The sequence below is a fragment of the Pezoporus flaviventris genome, unplaced genomic scaffold, assembly GCF_033815535.1.
Source record: "Pezoporus flaviventris isolate CSIRO_AGI_PZ_B2104156 unplaced genomic scaffold, CSIRO_AGI_Pfla_v1 ptg000070l, whole genome shotgun sequence".
Taxonomy (NCBI): Eukaryota; Metazoa; Chordata; class Aves; order Psittaciformes; family Psittacidae; genus Pezoporus; species Pezoporus flaviventris.
This window is the reverse complement of record NW_026892618.1, coordinates 886,783-898,043: the sequence shown is the minus strand read 5'-3', so window position 1 is coordinate 898,043 and position 11,261 is coordinate 886,783.

Here is an 11,261-nt window from a genome sequence, read left to right as displayed (position 1 = left end):
AGGGGAGTGTTGGCCTTTTCTTCCAAGTAACAAGAGATAGGATAAGAGGAAATAGCCTCAAGTTGCTCCAGGGGAGGTTAAAATGGAGTAGTAGGAAAAACGTTTTCACTAAGAGGGTTGTAAAGCATTGGAACAGGGTTCTCAAGGAAGCGGCTGAATCCCCATTCCTGAAGGTAGCTAAAAGACATGTAGATGTGGCACTCAGGGACATGGTTTAGTGGTGAACTTGGCAGTGCTGGGTTAACGGTTGGACTTGATGATCTTAAAGGTCTTTTCTGACCTAAGCGATTCTATGATTTTCTGAAAATCCAATTAAGCCTTTGCAAAAGCATCATTCTGTAGCCCTTCCACTAGGCTTCATTTCAATTAGCTTTGGATCAGGTCATCAGTAATTTTTTTTTTTTACAAACAGAGATTTCACATAGAGAATATAAGAAAGACATTGAATAGCACTGAGCAGGCTGTAATGGGAAAAGGGTAAATCAGAACTTAGAGACTTTTTTTTCTTCAGATCTTTCACATTCCTGCTGAAGCTTTCATCTCATCACTGAAAGTGCAGTGCTCCCCATTTTTCTCCTGAAAATCAGGAATAAGTTTACCAGTGCAGTCTTGACAGGTTTTATTTGCAGGAGCTAATAAATGATGGCTCCAGTTGAAGGCCATGCACAGCTGTAGGCATATGTTGCTGCTGCTGCTTTGGAAAGTTGGCTTTTATGGGTCACGTAAACATGAGTTTAGCTGAAATGTGTATCTGTCATACTGATGTCAGTGGGATGTAAGCCCAGTTTCTAGAAGTATGGTATACCATACATACAAGTACAGTATTTGGGGGAACAGGTGTTACCCACTTCCTTACCTTGATAAAAATGTGTATGCTACAAAATCTTCTACTGATGCCCCTGGAGGCAGAGCAGCAATGAAAGCACTGCAGTCATGTTCACACCAGAAAATGCCCTTCTTGCTCTGGGGTGAGATGAAAAAGGAAAAGGTGTCACAGCAAAGGCAGAGTAGTCCAAGAATGCATCAGGTGAGCGACCATGAGCATTGCCCTACCAGTGCCTGTATTAGGTGCCTGTATGTAGGCCCATTATCTGCCTTAGCAGCGACCTGTGCCTCTGGCAGCAGCTGCAGTGGGGTTACTTGCCGAGTCCCCTGTGTCCAGCCTCTTCCCCATCAAAACACTTGGGCTCCTGGAGTTCACTTGGCATCCATGGATTTCGTAGGCTCCTGTCTTAAATCCACAACCACTGGATGGATTTTGGTGGAGGACTGGCTCTGTGCCTGGTGGGTAACAGAGCAGGCACACACACGCTCATCTTCCCCTTCGCATCCAGTTGGATTTTGTGGAAGAAGTGAGACACACATCTCGTCCCAGCACAGCAGCTGCAAAATCTGGAGGGAAAGGATGTTTGGAGGATGCCTTGATGCTCTGTGTGCAGCACGGGGGAGCTGCCCCACAACGGCGAGGGAACACCGCTTCGGCAGGCTGTACTGCCATCTAGCCCGAGTACGCTGCTGTGGAGTGTGCCGCAGTCTTAGCTAGGAGGATGTTAATGATCCAGGCCTGCAATTTTCAACCTGTGGTGGAAATATCCCCACAGAGTAAGAAGAGCTTCTGTGGTTTGTGACGGGTCATGCAGTGAAGCAAGCCTGTTGGCAATACATTTAAATCCCCTAGATAACAGGCTGTACCGCCACTGGAAAATATTTAGGGGACTGATACTGGAAAATGTTGAAAACTCACTGATTTAGACTTATTAAGCAATAGCTCAGTTTCTGTGGCAAAATAAAAACCACAAAAGTGTTGTGGAAGTGGACAGCGATGCAGTCACTGTAGACAAAAATATCTGTCAGGACAGATAAAGTCCAACGAGCCACTTCCAATGCTGTGTTGGGCTAGAAGATAAAGGCATATTTTTCCTAGTGTCATAAGGCATCATACTACATTGGTGTAGCTTCCTCTAGTAACAGCAGCTGTGGCCTCCTCACTTTCTGGACATTTTTACTGAGACCCACGAGGGCAGTTTGACTCCTTAGGAAGCTTGCATTCAACAAGTACAATTTTCTGCCCCCATCAGTATTAGCACACTCTTTGCAAAGGCAGGTGAGCCATTGCAGAGCTGCTGTAAGAGGCACTCAACCTTCAGAATGCAGAAGAAATCCAAGTTGCTAAGCGCTTCCCAAAGACACCAGGGTAGCGACAAATGCATAATGGCAAAAGCCTCACTACTCATTTACAAAAGTAATGGTTGCAGTTTCTTTCATCAAAACCCAGGCCACCAGCAGGAGCACCTATTCCAGGATTGTGCCAACTAATACCAGGCAGCTCCATGTCTGTGCAAAGGATGCGTTTATGAGTAAGGATGTCAGAGAAGGAGCTATAGACTGACCTGAGATGCTGTGCTGCCCCACTGAGAAGGTAATAGGGAAAAGTTGAATTTAATGGAGATGTTTTTCACTGCCCAATTGATATGACGTCCATGTTGCTGTGAAAGGCACAAGGACAAGTACAGTTCTGCCACTGAGGAAGGGCCCCAGAGTGAAGCCATCCCAGGAGGTGGATTTTCCGAGCCTCCTTCAGCAAAGCCATCCCTCAACAATGCCACACTCAGCAGTGGAGACTGAAAATGTCTCATGTCTGTTCCAGAGCACCTGCAGACTTGGGACAGCCCAGCCAGTGATTCACATCCAGCCTTTCGACTTACAAAATAATAAACAACTAATCACACTTTTCCAAAAGTGGCATTTTTATAAATATCCAAGGCAGATGCTTCATCTGTTCTGCATCAGTGTCATCTAGCTTATGTAAGCAAGCAGAAGTGTCAGCATGAGAAATTTCCAAACAAAGGGCCAACATCACTCGGACATTTCCCTCCTCCCTCATGGTTTATATGGATTTGGAGTTTGTTACATTTTTGCTTTAATTCGGCTGAACTGCAAGAAGAGGTGTGAACTACTTTCAGCGCTATACCCAGGTCTTTGATTCGAAAGGGCCAAAGTGCCCATCTGTAAAATACTCAGGGACCAGTAGGAGCAGATAGCTTCTCCTCACAATTAAGTGTCCCTTTACGCACAAAAAAGAAAAATCATTTTTACCTTTCAAAGCAGCCAAGTGAAGCTTAATGAAGACTCACAAGCGAGAATAAACTTAATAAGCCTGAACTGATGAAGATAAAGATAATCACAAAAGAGAAAGGCTCTGCTCCCATGGTCACTGCAGCACCAGCATCTAGCTGAAGTCAGCAGCAGGGAAGCCTCTCTCCAAAGCATCCCATGGGCTGGAGGCAGGTCTTGCAGCTCTGGAGAGTTACAAGCTCCTTAGACATGACTTAAACCAGGTTGTACTCAACCAGCTTACCCCAGTGAGAACAAAAGTTTACTTTCATTCACAGTTCAGGTTATAAAGCTTCATGCTTCTGACAAAAATATTCCCTAGAATAACGCCCGGGGCTCTGCCACTTGGTAGTCCTCAGGTGCACATTCCAGTGAAAACAATTTGTGGATATAAGGGAAGAGGAAAAAGAGGACATATTTTCATAATGTTTTGTTGTTGTTTTTTTTTTTTAAGGTGTTAATACCCATTTCCTTATTTAAATTTATTTGATTCCCAAACAGGCAAGGTAAGAGGTCTAACATTGAAGAACAGATCAATGGTCCATCAAAAATACCTGTGATAACACCTCCTTTGAATTTTGCTTTTGTGCTTGTCTTGCTGGAGTCCTGATTTGTTCCATCGTCTTGCCTTTTTATCTTTTTGCCACTTGGGAGAAGAAATAACGTTATGCCAGAGAAGGACCTTCCTTATCAGTGATGGACACAAGACTCGGGTGTGAAAGTTTACAAATCTTGGGCACAGGGAAGGGAATTTCTCAAGGCACGTAAGAGTAGTTTGTCACATCATTTTTCATGGGGGTGAATTTTATCTGAATGCTGCCTACGTATTGGAATAGGTTCCCAAAAGTTGCCAACAGTAGGATGTTTCCTCACCCAAAGTGAAGAGTGTCAACACACGGAATAACTGTGGTGATGCAAAAATCATTTTATCTTGTCCTATATAAACTCTTCTATAAATTTTACATGTTTTCATGCTTTATTCCTTGAGTTTGGACTTTTGCTCATGGTCAAAAGCAAATACATTCCAAATTTTCCTTAGGGAGGAAAACTTATTTTCTCTTTCAAGTCACACCAAAAATATAGCTGACCCAGTTACCACTGCATGCTTTAGAGCTGCTCAGTCAGAAATCAGCTGGGGAAAGCAGGATGCATAAATGACATTCTGAATCAAATACATAATTAAAGGGTACTAAATACAGCTGGCCATAATTTTTTCAAAGGAAGACGATTTTATAGAGTCTTCTGTAGATCAACATCTTTCAGTGTTTTTCAGGTTGTCAAAACTTTAATTTTTCTAATGCGTCCCATATTTTGAGCATAGCTATTTCTACCAAAACAGCTAGGAACTATTAAGGAAAAAGTAATTTAAGCAAATTTTCAGGTATGTTTTTTCTTTGTGGACTGTAACCTCCCCTCCCCTGAAATTATAGCTTTATCAAAAAGGCAAAATTTGAATTTTCCTCTGAAAACTTTCTACCTAAAGGTATTTGATCACCCCCACCAAATGCCTGTAAAGTAACAACTCTCTTGTGATTAGATCAATAATCCATGTTTAACTGACATCTTGCAAAGAGGTTGTTCACAATTTTGAGGTGATTATGAGTACTTTTATTTCCACCAAACTCTACTCTTCTGAGTGTTATTCAACAACTATTTCATGAAGATGTGAAAAGGAACTTCTATTTCTCCATTCCCTGAACACAAGGACACATTTTGAACACTGCAAAATGAAACGACTTTAAAAGATATCATTTTTCTCTCATGAAGAAAACACATAGATCCTATTTTTTCAAGGGAACCAAGCATTTGTTACTTCCTTCTGTCAGCCTAAATCAATTTAGCGTAACTATACATGCACTTACACTGCTTCTTATTTTATTATTTTTATTTGATCACACAGCAGCTCTTCCCTCTCAAAGGCTTAACTGCTTCCAATAATAATCGGAAAGAAGTAACCTCAGAACTTTCTCAAAGCATTTCTCTTCTCATTTTTCTTCCTCCTCCAACCTTCCTGTAAGCCTCTTCTCCCCAGAAAGAAGAGAGGGGTGTGAAAGGCTTTAATTAATTTATCTATCATACACATTGGTGGAAAGCGCATCCCCTGAACTGTTTCTTTGTTAAGAGTAAGTGCCTCATCAATCTCGAGCAGATCAACCCACATACGTAATTAAAGCCAAACAGGGTAATGACTGCTGTGATTTGAGGGCACACTGGAATGATGCCCCGGGAACACACCCAGCCACAGCTCATTCCATAAGCCTACTCGCCTCCTTGCCTTCTGTAAGCAGTCTTATGGGACAGAAACCTTTCTCTAGCAAGCCATTGGTGGCTTTGGTCAATTTCTGTAACGCTTGCCTTGCTGGGGAGAAAGGAAACCTGTGAGGGCAGGTACAAGAGAAGCAAAGACAGGGTGTTGGTGAGCTTTTTCCAGAAAACCTTTATGGCCTACCATGGGAAATGGGCCATAGGAGGTCACCTCTCTCAGCAAGCGTTTTGCTCCCTTAAAGGAGGCTTGTAAGCTCCTCAGATGATGCTTGGAGATCCTCTGACTAATTAATATCCCAGGCTACTCCTTGCTGTAAACACAGCTCAATTCCTACCTTGTGTGCACTGTGCTTGTTCACATGCTGCAGTAATTAGAGAGTGATAGTAAGATGTGCCGAGGTGCAAGTAGAGGAATCAGTACATTCACTACATGGCTCTTTAATCTTTTCCTGAGTATACAATTCAAATTCAGAAGTTTTCCTATCCCTCCTTTACCTCTGGTTTGTTATTTGTGTTTCCACTTCTGTGTTTAGATCTCTGCAAGTCATGTTTTGTAATTCGATTGCAACATGAACAGAGTTGATTATTTCTACTAATTCTTTCATTTAAGAAACAAAATTTTACATAGACTGGAGTGCTCATTATAATTGTTTCAGTCAGAACAAATTCCTAATAGGATTTCTTTTAGTCAGTTCAGACCTGTTTTACTGTTTTGTTAGAAATAAATTTAATAATGAAAATGTGAACTTACTGGCAAATGTTTTATATTGTTTTGACTAAAGTATCTCCACTTAACCTGGAGAACAATTAATGCCATCTTGGCATTAATGTTGTTTTGATTCTTTTGAGGGTTTTTTTTTTTACACCAAACCATTCTTTTTCATAGTTTGCTGGCACTTTGAGAAGGAAAAGTTATTTGCAGAGCTCTAGCCTTTGTAACATGTGTATGTCAGCATGACTACATGTTAATCTACAAATGATCATCTATTCTGGGAACCTGATCTTGAGTTGAATCACAGTAATGCACGCTGCTGGGTATGTGACAACTGGAATAATTAGATTCTTGCTAATTTTCAAATTCATTTGGATGAAAAAGTCTTTCCTATCATTACATACTACTGCATCATAAGAAAAGAGTTGCCCTCTTCCACCTCAGCGAGGGCAGAATTTAGATATAAATCTTGCGAATAACTTTCATCCAGTAGGATGAAAGATACAAAATACTGAAATATCTCTATTTGTTTTATAGTCTTCCACCATACCTTTATTTCACTGTGAAGTTAGAAAGAAAGGTAAGCAAATCTTACATCTTCCTAAAGAAAATGGCAATCCTCCAACAGGGCCTAAACTAACAAGTCACAACAGACACACACACGCAAAAATGTTGCCAAAGAAATGCACAGTAAGGTGCTTGTGCCAAAAAAATGATAGAGCTCATGCTCTGTAGAGACCAAATGCAGAACTCTTTCCCCAGGCTTCAGAGGTTTAATATTAACTGCGTTTGCCTGATCCAGTGGATCCTTTAAGAGCAATGAAACAGAAACTCACAGAGCAAATTTGTTTTAAACATCTACCTTACACAAGTCATTGTGCTTTAGTAATGCTGCTTTCTTGCTCTTGACTAGATGAGGAATCTCTACCAGGCTGTAGAAAATTTAGATGTCTAAATGTGGCCAAAGCACATCCAGATGCCTGCATACAATGGCAGAGATGTTCCAGTTTCAACAACCAGCTTTAAACTTCACAATTTACCTTCGTATCTCTGAATATGATAAACTATAGATTTTATTGTAGAGTTCTGGTTTCTAGTCACAGTGTACACTACGAGCCTTATTGTGGCCCATGTTAAGAATTAGTAAGTAACATTGGAAATAAGCAAAAGTGGAACTTGCAGTTGTAGATAAATTAGGACAAAATTGTGGAAGAGTGACATGCAGACTTAACTTTTTCAGAAGACTTGAAAAATTCCACCTGTTTCTGTTTTCCCCTCTCTTGGGTGCAGAATAAGCATCCTAAGATTCAACAACTGATACAATGGAGAATCTGTTCAGAGGCTCCTTTAGTGCATACAATACAGAACACAGAGCAGCAGAGTCCTGTGGAAACAAAAGCATTTCTCTACTGCTGCAAGATGGATTGAAAAGGAATTTGGGAAACTGAGCACTTGGAAGCAGAACAAGGGGACTAGGCTGGCTAAAAGAAATAAAGTTATCAAAACACAACAGTAAAGTAACGCAAGGGATATACATTAAGCTGATGAAAAGCAATACAGAAAGGAACGAAAGCTGCTTGTCAAATTTAACTAATCGGTAGGCAAGCATTTGGGTGGAGGTTCTCTAAACAGCAAGTACCTATTGAAAAAGTATTTGAACTTCCTAGCAGCGCTGAAATCCCTTTGCATTAGCAGAGATAGTTTTGCTCTCTGAGCCGCACAGGGAGTGCAGGATTGTCAGCGTTAGCTCTGAATTCTCTGGCTTTTGCGAGTTCTATTATTTTATCACTGCAGGTTTTGTTGTCGAGGGCTTTTTTCCCCATGCGTACATGCAGATTACGATTCTGCTCACAGAGCTGCAACAAGTGAAGAGAAAACTGGCTGCCCTGGCAGAATTCCCCGATATACTTTGTGCAGCTACTGATTGTATTCATGTTTCTCCCACAGCAGCTCCCTGCATGGAATGAGGAAAACATACAGGCAGTAGAAAAATAACTGTCAGAGCAACAAGCTTTGACTAGCCTCTTCTCTATTGCCTGTGAATGTATGTGAAGTGAAGAGAGGTGGTGGGGAATCTAACCGTGACTACTGTTAGCAAGTGAATACAAATTTCATGTCTGGGTGACCATCCCCTAATTGCTGCTGAATTTATTTTTCTTTCTCCAGTAGAGCTGACTTTTTAAGACGGCTCTTCCTGAGCAGCCTGTGCAAAGCCAGTGCCTGCTAGGAGGCAATTAGCAAGAATTAGTGCAAGTGCTTCTCTTGGCTCCTGTCCATGGGAGTCAGCAGTGAGCTCAGAGCTCCTCACCCACTATGCCAAGCTGTGAAGACACCACTGGCAGGGATGCATGGGGCTGCTCAGCTCCTCTGCACAACACAATTGAGACTTATTAAGAGAAAGCAAGATTTTATTTTTTTTTTTTTTCTGGAGGTTGGTTTATTTAAAGCTGACTTTTCATTCTAGGTACTGTGTCTGCATAATGGCCAAGAGCACTGTAGCTCCTAACCTTGCCATTGCTGATCAGCATTGATCTGAAATGTATAAAGTCATTGTGTGTTTAGTCCCTTTGGGAGCCAGAGCTGAAAAAGGAACAATTTATACATGTTCCAGCTATTGCAAGTTAGTCATGGGATAAACAGATTTACCATGCCAGTAATTCCAAGATGAACTGGTAAGGTGAACAAAATGATTTTAGAGTTTAGCAGCATCATTGTCTGTGTTCAGGACTAATAACTCATGCTTACACTATCATTATGCAATTCTGAAGTGGCTTAAGAGATGGTTGCATACAGATGGAGCAGCTGAAGCGAAGTGAGGTGCAGTGCCTTCCAAAGTTGTTCAACAGATGCATTGAGAAAGGCAAGCATGAAAACCAAGTCTCCAGAGATACAACCCTCTATTTTTCCTTAATAACCCCTCACTTTACGGCCCTTTCATTTTCATCTCCTGATTACTGTCTTCTTTATCCTGTGTAAATGTACACAGAAACAGTTCACTCAAAAAAAACCAAACCCTTAACTATCTTCTATGTGTAAGAACTAGAGAGCCCACAGTTGTTGAAGAGTTGAACTTCTGCATGAAAAAAAGCATGACTGGAAGGACAAGGGTGGCAGTTCTTCTCCTCCTTTACTCTCCTCTCATGAGGCCCCACGTGCAGTTCTGCATCAAGCCCGGGGGCCCTCGACACAAGAGGGACATGGACCTGCTTGAGCGAATCCAGAGGAGGCCTATGAAGATGATCAGAGGGCGGGAGCAATCTCTGCTATGGAGACAGGCTGAGAGAGTTGGGGTTGTTCAGCCTGGAGAAGACCAGGCTCTGGAGAGAACTCAGAGCAGCCTTCCAGCACTTCAAGGGGGCCTATAAGAAATCTGGAGAGGGACTTTTTACAAGGACATGTAGTGACAGGACAAAGGGGAATGGCTTTAAACTGAAAGAGGGGAGATTCAGATCAGATATTAAGAAGAAATTCTTCACTATGAGGGTGGTGAGGCACTGGCACAGGAAAAGCTGTGGCTGCCCCATCCCTGGCAGTGTTCAGGCCAGGTTGAATGGGGCTTTGAGCAATCGGGTCTAACGGAAGTTGTCCCTGTCCAAGGCAGGAGTTTGGAACCAGGTGATCTTCAAGGTCCCTTCCAACCCAAAGCAATCTAGGATTTGTGAGATGGGCAAGGGCTTGAAGAGAGTGATTGAGTTAATTCTATGTATTTTTATAGTGCCTCACAACTATGACTGAGGTCCCTGGGGCTAACACTTACAGATGCCACAATTAATATGTTGATTCTAATACCCAATTATTCAAAAAAGTTACTGCATGGAAACTGAGGATCCCATCCATAAACATAATTGTATTAGTGTTATTGAAATACTAACTACACATTAAGTACAACTTGTGTCTAAATTTCCACACTTGGTTCCTAAAGACAGATATAAATTTATATTCTAAGAAGAAGCATCCTTGGGGTTGGGAGAGGGCTGTCCTAGGTATTACATGAAAGATGTTCTTAAACAGCAGGTGGTACAAAGTAATGCAGCAGTTGACTACCCAGAGTCTTTGACTGCTGACAAGTCTGAAAAGGTAAATTGGGATAAACATAGGCAGTTGAGATACTGACATTGTACAGGTGGGCTAGAAGAGCATGTTAGATGAAGCACCAGCAAGAGCAGCAGCAAGTCTCAGACATCCTGGTAAACTGGGAGAGAAATACAGCTGTTGAAGTATGGGTGCTCTGCATCACTTGTGCATGCACCAGTCCGGATTCATCCCCTCCTGTCACAGCATCACAATTCTCTGCCCCAAAACACATGCTAACAGGGTCACAGCCACTCATAAAGTATAATCACAAATTAGAATTTCTGCAAGAACCACCTTAACTGCAAGTTTCCAAAATACAGGATTTCATACAGAGCACAGAATTGTATGATGCAGTAGGCACTTCTCTGCTCTCACCCTTATTCCCTAGCTGTATGCAAGCTACAGAATAGAGTTTCATTAAAGCAAAGGATGTATCAGAAACCACTGGCACAGTAGAAGTATATTCCCACACAGCATAATTGAGACAGCAAGAAAAATGGCAGGTCGTCCTTCATAAATATTTTAAAATTAAACTGCAGAAAGTCTGACTTGCACTCATTTTGTGAACTTTAAAGATGACTATTTCTATCTCTACACCTACATATGTTCCTACACAAAATACTGTACTAATTTACAGTAAAAGAACACAGAGGATTATATCCTGACTGAGACTCATACCTTAAAACACAACAAAAATAGTAATATTCAGAGATGCAGAAAGCGCAGAGTAGAAAGATATACTGGGGGAGGAGAAATAAATTCACAAAACCCACTAAAAATTGGGATTGTGAGGAGAGTGTCAGCTCTGTTGTTGCAGATAGAAAGGGCAACAGCCGTGCCCCATGATATGGCCCAACCTTGGTTAACATAAATCAGAATTAATACTGATATGCAAGTATAACTTTCACATATGGACTTGTAGCTGACTGTCTTGATTTAAAATATTACATGAAATGTAGAAAAAGTGAGTCTTAAAGATTAGACAGGATTTTTCCATTCTTTCACACTTTTTTTGTTTACAACAAAGCATCTATTGCTCTAGATTAATTTATTTTGGAGTTACTATTTGCATCCTTAACTGTTTGGAAAAGAAATT